Here is a 14,861-nt window from a genome sequence, read left to right as displayed (position 1 = left end):
AATGGCTGCCAGATGCACCCTGATAGAGGAGTGCGCCAGGCCCCGATACCTCAAATGAAGCATGTAGTCTAAGATGACTGCACTGAAGAATACAAAGGGGAGGTGTCCCATTCGGCTGCCCAGCAGGCTATCCAGGGTAGCTGGCAGGGAGCAGGTTGGGCTACATCGCTCCACTGGAGCTTGGGCCCGAGATCCCGGTGTGGGTGAAGAGTTGCGCAGCATGGGACCTTGCTCACACCCAGTCTTATCCTTTCCCTTGTGGGAGGTTGGAGACCGGCCTCGCTCCACCTTCTTGGGCTTCTTGGTTGGAGCCACGGATGGGGACTGGTGCTGGCCAACGGACGGTCCTGGTGGGGCACCGCGTACCGAGGTTACAGTACTCAGTGCCAAGTTGTACCGTTGTTCCGGTGCCGGGGTGAGCCAACTCCATAAGGAGCGCTCTTAAACCAATATTGCGCTCCTTCTTAGTTCTTGGCTTGAAGGACTTGCAAATTTTGCACTTCTCACTAACGTGCCCTTCGCCCAAGCAACGCAGACAACTGCTGTGGGGATCATTAACAGGCATGGGCCTCTTGCAGCGATCACAGGGCTTAAAGCCTGGGAACCGGGGCCTGCCCCGTCCCGAGGCAAAGTCCCATTCGGGACCTACAAAGTCTCTAACTATAGCTAAGGGATTTAAAAACACTAACAGAAAACTATGTACAGTATAATACAAGAGATAACTAGTTCATACGAACGAGCAGCAACAGCACTACCTGAAGCAGCAACAGTTCCAGCACCGTCACTGGCAGCAAGAAGGAACTGAGGATGGGGGAAACCAGCAGCGCCCTATATACTGCGGCATGTGCGTGCCACTCCGGGGGCGCCGGAGACAGTCCCCTACAGATACTGCTGAGGGAAAAACTTACGGCACCAGTGCATGTGGTGAGCACACACACCTACGTTGAATGGACATGAGCAAGCACTTGAAGCAGAATATTAAGTGTAAGAAACACCACAGCAACATTGTCTACTTGCAAAAGCAAAACTCCAGAGATTTGAATGGCAACTCCTAGGTGGTCTAAGATTTCAATGGGTCTGTGTTTTCTATGGGTGCCATGTGTGTCAGAATGGCAGGATTTTACCATACAAATTCTGGTAAAATCCTGCCGTTCTGACGATATGAACGAATCTGCTTTGCCAGGATAACTGTGGCAGAGCCAACATTTTAATGGACAAGTCAGTATTCTTTGCCATATCTACTGCAGCAAACCAACTCTTGCATACTTGGTGATATAGCTTGAATTGCTGTGTCAAAGAACTGATGCAAGTGATAAATAGATCTAAACCTAAACTGTTATGACTCTCAGGTAGAACACTGGCATCTCAGACTATAAGCGCCCCATCCAATTCCCTTTGATTTCAACAGGAGTTTTTCAAACTGACTTTATTGGGAGTTAGACTGGGCTCTTATTATGTCAACATGGAATACTAGTACGTGAACAGGAATGAGGTAATGTTAAGGCAATTTATTCAGCATCTTCCACCCCATACCACACTAGTCAAATTTTTAAGCTACTCTTTAAGAAATACCATAAGAGCATAAACAAATACAGAAGGATTGATCACTGAGACACTGATACTGTTAATGATCTGATGAGGTGAGCTGTCTCAACCAGGAAGCAGGGGTACCGTAAAGAAGCTTAACTCGACCAACTCATTGATTTTCCCTTCTCTCTCCAAGCAGAGAAGCTCAATTCCTTATATTTCAATTACAATTAAACTGCAAGATGATAAAATATATATAAATGAAAAAAAGAGTATGTTTTTAATTAAATAGTTTATTTAGCTCTGGGGTAACTTGACCTGCAGAATTTCTTTTAGCTTACTATAATGAAGAAAGGAAATTAATTGGTACTAATTACTGACCAGATAGTGAATGTATTTCTTCTTGTTTCACAGCAGAGAGCCACTAATGAGCTTTTCTAACTTTCACAGAAGTGATGGTTTAATGGAGGACATGCTGTGAATAAATGGAATACTGTCTGCCGGCAGAAATTTGGGATAGCCTGTCACCACATGTAACTAACACAGCAACAATTCTTACTTAATTTTTAATGAAGCTCTCTTTCCTGTTTAAGTAAATGACAAACTATTCCTTATTTCTCTTTTTGAGTTTTCATTGATTGATCCCTTTTTTGTTCTCAGTTTTTAATTTTATTTATCTATGACTACCCAAGAAATAGTACTCTCTGAATTTGTGTTTTAAATGATCATGGAAGGTCTACAAAAGTTCTCTCTCCTGCCCACCAAAAAAATATGAGCTTTCAAAGAAAAAAAAACCCAAACTGTTGTATATGAGAGGAACAAGACACTTATTTCCAGTGGCAACCATTTCCTTTACTCATCATTAACACTTTCCCTTCTTTTCACAAACTCTTTTCCCACTTGGAAACATTGGGAACTATTCAATTCATTTCCTCCAAAACGGTTACAGCAATGCATATGTCTCAATTACCATCTAAGTAAAATAAAACCACGTATATTGCACACATATACACCTCTAATTCTAAAGATTCTCAAAAATTAAAAGAGACAAGACAGACCACTTTCCATGTCTACTGCACATCAGACCTGTGCTCCACTCTTTGCACTGGCTTCCCATAGACTACAGAGTAGAGTTCAAAGTGTCGGTTTTTATCGTCAAGGCGCTCCATGGCTTGGGCCTCCATCTAAAGTTCCAGAATGAAGACTGTGGTCAACCAGAAATTAATTTGGCCTGATGCATTTATTTAATCCATGTGAGTAAACTGTATTTTGTAGAAAGGTGTTGCAATATTTGATTAAACTCTCTGAGTGAAATCCTGCTTCCACTCAATTCAATAGAAAAACCACCACTGATTTCATTAGGGTCAGCATTTCATCTTCTAAAGCTAAACTGAGTCATCTGCAAAATAGGTAGAATAGGTACTAATCTCAGGGGAACGGTGAGGCTTAACTCAATGTTTGCAAAGTGCTATACGATCTCTAATCCTACAGAATCAACCAACTCTAATCAACCTCCTCTCCACATCTCATCTGCACCAGAGAGCTGAGATTTTTCAAAGCTTAGTAGGGGATTTAGACACAAAACTGCTTTTAATCTCAACCAACTGGCCTTCATACACAACAGCAACAGAACAAGAACAACTAACTGGTTTTGACCAAGTAAAGTGCTCTCCTACTGGAAATTTAATACAGTAACACATGGTAACAAATGAGGTAGCAGGTATAATGGTATTAATGGTAGTTTTGCAAAGTGATTGAGTGTGCCAGCAGATGCTTGCCTTTACACAGAACAAAATATACAGTTAACTAATAGTTCAGGGATACTGTTCCTAGACATTTCTGTTTTGTAAATATAACAAGTTGACATTACAAGAAAATGAATTGCTGAATGAATTCCTCAAATCACTTAAAATGTATTTGAGTTTAAAATCTGAAGCTATTAACCAATGACATCAACCTAGTAAATTTTGTTTTAATATAATCAGGGTGCAACAGTTCTGGGGTACCTAGAAGATCTTAAATAATATCAAGAGCCTCAATCTCTTGCTTCTTCTCTCTCAGTTTAGAACTTTTTCTAGAAAACATGACCTACGAGGGAAGATTGAAAAAATTGGTTTTGTTTAGTCTGGAGAAGAGAAAACAGAGGGGACATAACAGTTTTCAAGTACATAAAAGGTTGTTACAAGGAGGAGGGAGAAAAATTGTTCTTCTTAACCTCTGAGGACAGGACAAGAAGCCATGGGCTTAACTTGCAGCAAAATTTAGGTTGGACATTAGGAAACACACATTAGGAAAAACTTCCTAACTGTCAGAGTGCTCAAGCACTGGATATAAATTGCCTAGGGAGGTTGTAGAATCTCCATCTTTGGGGATTTTTAAGAGCAGGTTGGACAAACACCTATCAGGGATGGTCTAGATAATACTTAGTCCTGCCTTGAGTGCAGGGGACTTGACTAGATGACCTCTCAAGGTCCCTTCCAGTTATATGGATTCTATGATCGAGCCGGTGTGCCCCACATCTGGTGCGCCTGGCGCAGAGGGGCAGGCCCCCAGGGTGTTTCTGGGGCAGGCCCAGGTCTTGTGCTGTGTCAGAGTAGGGTGCAGCCTCACCACAGAGTCTGTGTCCCCAGGGTGATCTCCCACCTTCAGCAAGCCAGTGGCCTGTGCTTCCCACTGCCATGCTGGAACCTCTGCATTTATTTATTGACAAATAAAACTTGCAGAATTTTAAAATATTGTGCACAGAATTTTTAATTTTTTTTTGGTGCAGAATGCCCTCAGGAATAAATATTATGCAGCATGTAGTAGCTTTTAAATACACTTGCTGAACCTGACACAACAGGCTCTGTCACCTTGCAATAAACTTGCAATAAAATTCATATTAATTCAAATGGTGAAACAGTCCAGCCATGAGAAAGGAATCATCTAGCTTGTTTGGACTGGACAGACTCCTGTTAAGAAGAGGAAGTATCAAACTCCTACATTCAACACACACAATACTCATAGTAGGTGGGCTTTAGACTAGGAAAGAAAGGAGAAGGGTTCAGGAAGTGGTTTTGCATAACTCAATCTGGCAGTGACTTTGGTCAGGCAATGTCTAGTAGAAGGCAAAGCAGTTCCAAAACAAAACAAAATAAAATCAGAGAGAAATTAATAGATATATTGAAATATCCGTGAATGATTGTAATGAAAAAACAAGCAAGGAGAACTAGAAGCCATCACTAAATATCAGCAGATCTTCCTCTAGTGGGCATACCGTGGATGATTATTTTCACATCAGTGAAGACGGATATAATCAATAGGCAGGAGAAAAAAGAAATGGATGGCTGTGTTTACATGACATTGTAAATATCTTTGACACCAAGGGACAGCAAGAGAACAAGGAATAAAGTCTAAGGCCAAGATTACAGTGGCCTTGCATGCCTACACAGTCAGAAAGGCGTATAAAGTTCCTTCTTACTCGCCTGCACGGACAATGCTGCATTGTCCCTCCACGGGAAGGAATGGAGAATGGTTGGAACCCTGTCTCTGTTCCCCAAACGTACTGGTCAGTGCAGCTGAGGTAGCATAGAGAAGGGAGTGATCTATTACTGGTACGTAGCAGCAGATTACTCCCCTGGCAAACAAATACAGAGGCTAGAAAGTGATTTGTGACTATGCTCTGGAGATAGCACAGCTACATGCAGACCCGTACTCAGGGCAGATTGAGTCAAATCACAATCTAACTCCAAAAGCTACTGTAAACAGGGCAGGAGAAGTCAGAGAGCCAAACAATTCCTAGACAGAGTTTTAAAATAATGTCATTAGGGGAGATTTTAACTTCCCAAATATCTGCTTGGTAAAGAGAACAACAAAAGAAGCAACAGAGATTTTCTTCAAATTGTCTTCCACTTAAATTATTATCTTAAAAGTAGAAGTATCTAGCTCTTCCCAACTGCTAGAAACTGACTGAATGAGAAAATAAGAAAGGAAGCTTGGGGAAAAAAACCTAATAGCATTCCTCTGCATTCTTTATTTCCAAATTTATAACAATTTGTCAGTAGCCCTGATCCTGCATCTTGCTGCACGTGGGCAGACTCCTGCACGCATATGGAACAAAGATTAAAATAAATATGTTGGTTTCTTTTTATTTGCCTTCTGGTTTCTGAGCTGCTAGGCTATGTTCAGCTCATATTTTCAAGCTTTTCTTTGGAATCCTAAAAACTAGAAACTTTTTTTTTTTTTAAGTTGAGATTCGCACATATACACGTACCTCTAGGAACTGGAGCTTCAAGTAAAACATCCAACATCAGTAGACTCAATAAAATGTGAGAGTTGGCAACATTATACAATTCAGATATAGGGCCAGATCCTTAGCTATATAAATGAGTATAGAAGTCTATAGAATTATGCTGTTAAAACCAGCTGAAGATCTTGGCCCACCTTCTTTACTTAAAATTAGGGCTGTTGATTAATTGCAGTTAACTCACGCAATTAACTCAAAAAAATTAATCACAATTAAAAAAATTAATCACGACTAATCGCAGTTTTAATCGCGCTGTTAAACAATAGAATACCAATTTATTAAATATTTTTGGATGTTTTTCTACATTTTCAAATATATTGACAAGATGGGGGAAAAGAGGGGATAATTGTACTGGGACCTCAAGCTCAGGGGCCCCAAAATGTCAGTAACTGGGGTGAAATGGGGATGAAAAGAGACAGGGTGGGGCCTCAGCAAACATGATGTAGTGGGTCCCCAAATTTCTTTTGACAGGCCTGAGTGTACACAATGAAGCTTCCGTAATAAAATTCACCCATAATTACTACAGGAGTCAAGGGAACCATATACAGCTGTAGGAACAAATAAAAGAATTAGGCCTTTAATACATTTTTAATAGGATATAAAATATTCTTTTGCACAATCGTAGTGTTTGTTATAGTTCCCACTTTCGCCTTGAACTCATGTACAACAGATTAAAACAGCAGTGTTAATAAGCCATCATAACCACCACCACCCACTGCTCCCTTGACAGCCGAAGGAAGATAAATGAATGTCTATACAGTTTATTTAACCTGATTTGCTGATCCATTAAGTGCTAATAGGCCATAAATTATAATACTGTAGCATTCTTGCATCTTAAAAAAAAAGTCAATGAAAACATCCTGGATTCATTTTAAACAAGACAGATATGCTTAACGTTTATTGAGAGAAATATCCTGAGATGAACTTAAATACATTGCTACCTATTATCAAAATTAACACAATACATCCTGCAAAATCAAGCTGTCTCTGTCTTTTTTGTTTGTTTAAATGAGATAGCTACAATACTCTGATTATAGAATTACAGTGTGAAAAATATTGTACCTATGAATTCAATTCCTTTGTCATCTCTCCCCTAGTAGATTGTCAATAGATAGTATTATACCAAGTTTCTAGTATTACACATGCCCATCTTAAAGTTTAATGGACAGTTGCTCAATTTAGGATATATTTGTTCTCTAGAGTTACGTTTAAGATTTTAAAAAATTCAGACTGAAAAACAGAACTTGTGCAAAAACCTAGAGCTAAATATTTTTACAAAATGTGATGAGAAAGCAAATTCACTCTCACTTACGCTTTTCCCTCTACTGCAGGCATTATTTTAAATGGACTTTTAGAGCACTGTAAATTCTTTAGTTCAGAGCCTCAATTTAGTCACAGAAAAATTAACTGAAACCAAAGGGTTTGCTACTCTACATTTGAGTGTGTGTGTGTAAAGTATTTGCAAAAGGATTCTGCCGCTTTTAACCACAGTGAGTTGCATAAACTTCTGGATGTAGTAAAGCTCAGGAAGGTTGTGCAATGTCTCATTACACAACTTTCAGGCGCCACCTAGTGTTTTTTTTAAAACTCTCCATTTTTTTTTAAACAAAAATCTGGTACTTCTCTCTGCAGGATCATGACCTATAATAATAAGCACGATCTGAAAGTAAAGCATATGCTTACACGCTCTGCTGATTGGATTGGGAGCAGTGTACACAGCATCTTGGATGATCAAGCCCTTTAAGAGATCCCTTATCTAGAGATACCATTTTTTAAAAAAAAGCAAACTCTACCATTCACTGAATCCAGACCTTTCATCAGCATAGGTTAACAATAGTTTTTAATCATCGGTGCTGGTTCTGTGATGTGGAATACTGTCCAATAGCTAAGGCCAGCAAGCTAATTAAGGCCTTGGATGGACATATAATGAAGTCCCAAAGAATAAATAACAACCTTATTGAATCCTGAGTGGACCCAGCATCAAACAGAGTAGGCCACGAGGATTGGCATGATGATGGATGTTAGGAGACCTGGGTTCAAATTTGAGCTCAGCCTTTGACTCAATGTGTGACCTTGTACAAAGCATGTAGGCCCAAATTCTCTGTGCAATCTCTAAACCTGAGTACCTAACTTCAGGAGAAAAGGAGTTGAATGTTAGGCACCCAAAATACTGACCTCTCTTTTGAAAATTTAGATCTATCTATCTAGCTAAGCCTTTTAAGAGATCTATCTATACACACACATGGTAAGTATTACATAGTTTGAGAGAGAGAGAAATTAAAAAATATACTGTTGCCAAAGATCTTCTATTATCTTTCTCTCCTGCTGTGGCAGAATCATACTCACTGAAAAAATAATAATAGGGTGTGATGGGTGAAGTCTTTATAAGATCCAGGAGTAAAGGAAGCTGATTGACAGTTTGCCTAGCCAATCACTCAGAGACAGGGGAGGGATTTCCCTTCTCTGCAAAGAGTTCTGGGTATGGAAGCCCTCTATAAAAACTCTGGCTGCATCCTAGCCATACAGTCAAAGTTGCAGGGCTGGGGAAGACGGGTCATCTGCGGAAAGACCTGTCTTTTGGGCCCAGGAGGCAAAGTGGTTCCATTTGGCTCAGTAGGAAAACATCGTGGATTCTTTCCTACTGCTTGATAGGATTCTTTGCATTTCCCATGAACTCGCCCATTCTAAAAAAACTATGTAAAAGCAGCTAAATACTACCAAAAAAACAACAACCAAAACTACACACACTACACTCTTTTAAAGGTGTGTTACAAATAAGAGGACACTAATAGTTCCGACCAGGACCATATGGCGGTGAGAAGGACCTGGAGACGCCAGGGGTCCGCCTGGCCCTTTATCACCTCTACTTTCAAGTTCTTTGGCTCCAGACACAGGGTGCACATGCGTAATCCCTCAGTGGAATACAACAGGGACCATCACTCAAAGAAGAAAAAGTACTTCCTCTTGTTTATATTAAACCTGCTGCTAACTAATTTCATTAGGTGACCCAGGTTTTTTATTGCCAAAATAGGTAATTAACACTTCTCTATTCATTTTTTCTACCCCATTCGTGATTTTATAGATTTCGATCCTATCACCCTAGATTTCCCTGATGTTCCATCATCCTAGTAACATGAAGTTCAGCTCATGGGGAAGGGACAGAGCCCAGCAACACCAAGGAGCTGTCTGCCAAGATGAACACATCACATGGGATCACATTCAGGGGGCCAAACACAAATATGCATAATAACATGTAGTAAGGTTTCATAGTGTGCATGTCAAATGTTATTTTCCAAGTTTCTTGATTTTTTTCAAGCTCGTACAGAGGCTATTCCTTATTGCAGAGAAAGCCAAAGGAAAGGTATGAAACTTAATTTCAGATGTTTCAGCAGGGCCTGATTAAATTAATCCTACAGTACTTCAAGACCTAACTGAAGCAATCATCTTTGAGAACTCATGGACGACGGATCAAGTCCCAGAAGACTGAGGAAAGGCAAACATAGCATCGATCTTTAAAAATTATAAACCAGTCAGCCTAACTTCGATACCCAGAAAGATACTGGAACAAATTATTAAACAATCAATTTGTATCCTCTAGGCCAGGGGTCGGCAATGTTTGGCACGCGGCTCGCCAGGGTAAGCACCCTGGCGGGCCGGGCCAAGCCAGTTTTATTTACCTGCTGACGCGGCAGGTTCGGCCGATCGTGGCCCCCACTGGCCGTGGTTCGCCGTCCCGGGCCAATGGGGGCGGCGGGAAGTGGCGCGGGCGAGCGATGTGCTGGCCGCGGCTCCTCGCTGCCCCCATTGGCCCGGGACGGTGAACCGCAGCCAGTGGGGGCCGCGATCGGCCGAACCTGCCGCGTCAGCAGGTAAATAAAACTGGCCCAGGCGCTTACCCTGGCGAGCCGCGTGCCGAACGTTGCCGACCCCTGCTCTAGGCTAACAGGCTTATAAGAAATAGCCAGAATGGATTTATTAAGAACAAACTATGCAGTCCAACATGACTTTCTCATAAGCAAACTAGGGAAATACGGTCTAGATGAAATTATTAAAGGTGGGTGCACAACTGGTGGTAGTACTGCTGAAAAAGATCTGGATCACAAATTCAATACGCGTCAACAACGTGATGCAGTTGCAAAAAAAGCTAATTTTCTGGGATGCATTAACAGGAGTATTGTATGTAAGACATGGGAGGTAATTGTCCTGCTCTACTTGGCACTGGCAAAGCTTCAGCTGGAGTACTGTGTCCAAATCTGGGCACCATACTTTAGGAAGATGCAGATAAATTGGAGAGTGTCCAGAGAAAAGCACACACACACACACACACACACTATAAGTTTTAAACAAAGAATTGAATACTGTACACAGCAATGATGATTGTGAAGCTTGGTTGAAGCGGTGAATTCAGAGGGTGGTGCCTTACTGCTAAATGATGAACTAGCACTCGGCAGAGCCCTCAAGTGTTAACACATTGTTAATGTAGCCTCACACTCTACAAGGCAGCAGGAATGGAGGGAGGTGAGACAGCATGGCAGAGAATGACAGAGACACACACCGTGTGTATGAGAGAGAGACATGCATTGCCCCTTTAAGTACGCTGACCCCACTCTAAGTACACTGTCTTTTTAAGTAGATCAGCAAGTTGAGATAGCAGCTGCTGCCAGCAAGCTCCCTCCATCCTGAGCCCTGTTAGGAGTGGGGGGGCAGAAGCAGGGGGAGGGGTGAACACCCTGACATTAGCACCCCTCTTTCCCCTCCCTCTGCACAGCAAGCAGGAGGCTCCCGGGAGCAGCTCCAAGGCAGAGGGAAGGAGCAGCACACTGCAGTGTGGGGAGGGACAGCTGAATTGCTGGGCAATTGATAGCCTGCTGGACGGCTACTGCACAGGGAACTTAGGGGAGCTGAGAGAGGGGCTGCTGGTTCACCCTGGTTCCAAGCCCTCACTAACTCGCTCCAACGGGCTGCTCTTCCTGCAAGCAGTGGACAAAGCAGGCGGCTGCCAAACAACATTATAAGGGAGCGTTGCACAACTTTAAACGAGCATGTTCTCTAATAGATCAGCGATGTAATAACGAAACAACATTCATCGGGATGACTTTAAGTGAGGAGTTACTATATATGAATGACACAATGTTCTTTTTAGGTCTTAATATTTCAAGTCATTATACAGAGACACAGTCTGTGGAGCCTTGAAGTATTCAACATCTTTTGGTAACATTTTTATTTTATTTTATTTATTTCAGTATATAATGATACAAAATGATTCGCTCTCTCCTACAATTTGTTACTCTGGGTGCCTTTGGCATTATTAAAACAATAATATCACCTAATAAACAAAAAATGGCAGCAAAAAAAACAAGAAAAACTCCAACAAATCCCTATCCCGACACAGCCCAAACAGTAGCTCTTTCACTCACGCAAACTCCCATCCCCCATAAATAATCACTCCCAACATAATCCACCATCTTCAAAACACCCAGGGGAACATGATGGGCCTTACAAAATGCTCTGGAGAACACCAGTCCCATAACACTGCTCTACAGCCAAAATACTTCTGAAATAAATGCAGTCAAACTTTACTAATTCTGGGTGTGTCAAAGAAGAAAAAGTGGACTGTGCATTATCCAAACATTCCATCAGCTATATGCCCAGTACCCCACGGAGAAGGGCTGCCGGTTCCTGATGCACCAGAATCATTCTCACTTGAGTCAGACAAGGAAGAGGAAGAGGATGAAACTTCTGGTCCTGAACCATCAATGTCACAGGACCCACATTTTCTCCCATCCTCCTCCTCTGAACCACACCTCATAACACAAGGTGAACTGAATGACCTTGTCAGGGATTTGGAACTACCCAAGAGTAAGGCAGAGCTGTTGGGCTCCAGACTACAGCAGTGGAATCTCCTGGCAGGTGATGTTAGGGTTTCCATGTTCCGTGACCGTCAAAAGGATCTTGTCCCATTCTTCTTCATGGAAGGTGATCTTGTAGCCTGCAACAACATCGATGGTGTGATGGCAGCCCTCAACATCGTTCACGATCCAGATGAGTGCAGACTGTTCATTGATTCATCAAAGACGAGTCTTAAAGCTGTTTTACTGCATAATGACAATATTTTGCCATCAATTCCAGTTGGTCATGCAGTCCATATGAAGGAAACCTATGACAACATGAAACAACTTTTGAGGTGCATAAACTATGACCAACATCAGTGGCAACTTTGTGGCGATTTGAGGTTGTTGCTCTCTTGCTTGGTCTGCAGACTGGATACACAAAGTACTGCTGTTTTCTCTGCGAATGGGATAGTCGTGCAAGAGATTCCCACTACATCAAGAAAGAATGGCCACTCCGACAGTCATTGGAGCCTGGGAGGAAAAGTGTTCAGCATCCACCACTTGTTGAATCAAGGAAGATTTTGTTACCATCCTTACACATCAAGCTGGGTCTGATGAAGAACTTTGTCAAGGCCATTGACAAAACATAAGCAGCTTTCAAGTACCTCCGTGGAAAATTTCCAAGGTTAAGTGAAGCTAAGATAAAGGAAGGTGTCTTTGTTGGTCCTCAGATTCGTGAACTTCTTCGAAATGATGCATTTGACCATGCACTGCGTGGCAAGGAAAAGACGGCATGGAAAGCCTTCCAGTTAGGGGCAATAAATTTTCTCGGAAACAACAAGGCAGACAACTACAGGTTGTTGGTGGAAAACCTCCTTAAAGCATACAAAAGCCTTGGTTGCAACATGTCACTAAAGATACATTTTTTGCACTCTCATCTAGATTTTTTTCCACCGAACTGCGGAGCAGTGAGCGACGAGCACGGCGAGCGATTTCATCAGGACATTGCAACAATGGAGAAACGCTATCAGGGCAAATGGAGCCCATCAATGCTTGCAGACTATTGCTGGACAGTGACAAGAGATGCTCCATTTAATGAATACAAGAGACAAGCCAAGAAGCGCCGAGTAGACACTGAATAGGACTAAACTATGTACATAATATTTTTTTGCCTTTTGTTTCATAATAAATTTTATTTATATAAGCCTTTTGCTGATTTTAAAGTGTTACATAAACAGGACAGGTGAAATATTATCATGTAAAGCAACCATAAACACATGAAAAGACCTAGGTTTACAATTTATGATTAAAACTCTACTATCTACACAATATACATAGACATAAAATGTAAAAACTTAAATATCTTAGAAACAGTAGCCAGTTGTTTTAATTGTCATATTTGAATTTAGCACATCAAAATACATAATAAATAGCACATTTTATCTCTGAAGCAGACGACTTCTCAAAAAGTATAGACCAGTGTAATGCTCAGGACCAAAGCAGAAGCCTGTTCCCCAACTCAGGGCTCCTTACAGAGTATGTTCTACCACTGACCTCTTTTCTATTAAATCACGGGGAATCCAACATAAGCACCTCTGCTGACTGCAGCAGTATGGTACAGGGAGACAGGCAGTCTTAAGTCGGTGGACCCTAAGCAACTTGTTTGACTCCATTTTTCTCAGACTATATTTTATTCTAAGTTGGAAATCCTTTGTGTGGTGAGACTTAAAGGATTTATTTTCACTCAGCTACATTAGGAATCCTAAAGTAAGGATGATCCTGAAGACAGCCTCCATCCTTATGAATTTGTTCCTTAGTACAATGTCATTGCAGGTATTTCCAACATTTGTCCTGGCGTTAATTATTAACCCTTTTGGGGATCAGGGAAAGAGCTGAACGAACATCTAATAAACATCTTTACGCCCTATGGTTCTTCGCTTCTTCCATTTTCCCCAGATTAAATGAATCTGCCCACAATTAAAAGCAAAGGGTTTATAAGAGTTGGTTCTAGATGTCACTCAGTTGGTGCTAGCATAAAGTATCTCATTATTAAGTATCTCAGTTTGCCTCTCTCAAAATCTAAAATAAGATAAATCAAACATTTTGCCACCAACTCAGAGTATCAAATCGATCTTCTTCATTGTAGATTCTTCCCCTAGTGGGACAAAATTAAATCACAGGAAATGGTCTTTGCTCCTAAAGTCACCTTGTATTCACCAAATCCACTGGACATGCCAGATACTAAAATCAAAATAGTACACACACGTAATGGCCAAAAAAAAAAAAAAAAAAAGCTCAAAATTCAAAACCAAGACACCAAACCAAAAATAAACAAATTAGCAAAATCCACATGCCACACTTTCGTATTTTTCTTTGAGACAGGAAGAAAAACCAAAACAAATGAGGATAGCATTGCAGAAACTCCAAGTAATTACATGAAGGGCTGGTCCACACTGGGGCGGGGATCGATCTAGGAAACGCAACTTCAGCTACTAGAATAGCGTAGCTGAAGTCGACTTTTCCTAGATCAAACTAAGTTTACTTACTGCGGGTCCATGCGGCGCAGGCAAGCTCCCCCATCGACAGCGCTTCCTCCTCTCGGCGAGCAGGAGTTCCGCAATCGATGGGGGAGCGCTTCTGGGATCAATTTATCACGCCCAGATGAGACGCGATAAATCGATCTCAGAAGATCGATCTCTACCCGCCGAATCGGGTGGGTAGTGTGGATCTAGCCAAATAGGTAAAGCTGATGAAAAATTGAATGACCACAAAAATGGAAGGAAGCAATGAATTTCCGTGTCTCTAAATAACATATTTGCATCGCGTATCAGAAAAGAGGATTGTGACCCATTACCATACATTATTAGCCTGCTGCCATCTAATTACCTTAAAGTTGCCGTTCAATATTAGGATTTGTGTTATTTTTGTTTCCTGATTATGAATAAAGAAGGTCTGGAAATAGTTTTTGTTTGTTTGAAACTACACACAGTAGGAATAATGAGAGAGACTCTCAGCTGAGGCAAACTGGGATAATTCCATTGACTACACTAGAGTCATGCTGACACCAGCTGAGGTGCCTGGCCTATTACGACTTGTCTTACCTGCTGCTGGGTGAAGTGTCTCGGCAGCCTGGAGAACTAGTAGGATTATGACATCACAAGAGACTGAAACCTAAGGAAGCAAAAAGAGGAAGGGATTTTAGTCAGACTATTTAAAAA

The 14,861-nt window shown here is 41.4% G+C and overlaps 1 protein-coding gene across 6 annotated transcripts in view; it reads right to left on the bottom strand.

The window, feature by feature from the left end:
* Positions 1 to 14,861, bottom strand: part of BBX (BBX high mobility group box domain containing) — a 209,828-nt gene that overhangs the window by 118,685 nt on the left and 76,282 nt on the right. For all 6 annotated transcript variants that reach the window (XM_054045385.1, XM_054045389.1, XM_054045378.1 and 3 more), the window contains one exon: positions 14,745 to 14,814. The gene's annotated coding sequence lies outside the window, so the exon portion shown is untranslated. The remainder of the gene's footprint in view (positions 1 to 14,744; positions 14,815 to 14,861) is intronic.

The sequence above is a fragment of the Malaclemys terrapin genome, chromosome 1 (assembly GCF_027887155.1).
Source record: "Malaclemys terrapin pileata isolate rMalTer1 chromosome 1, rMalTer1.hap1, whole genome shotgun sequence".
In the NCBI taxonomy this organism is placed as follows: domain Eukaryota; kingdom Metazoa; phylum Chordata; order Testudines; family Emydidae; genus Malaclemys; species Malaclemys terrapin.
Note: the sequence above shows the minus strand (reverse complement) of the source record. Positions and strands in the feature narration are given on the sequence as shown.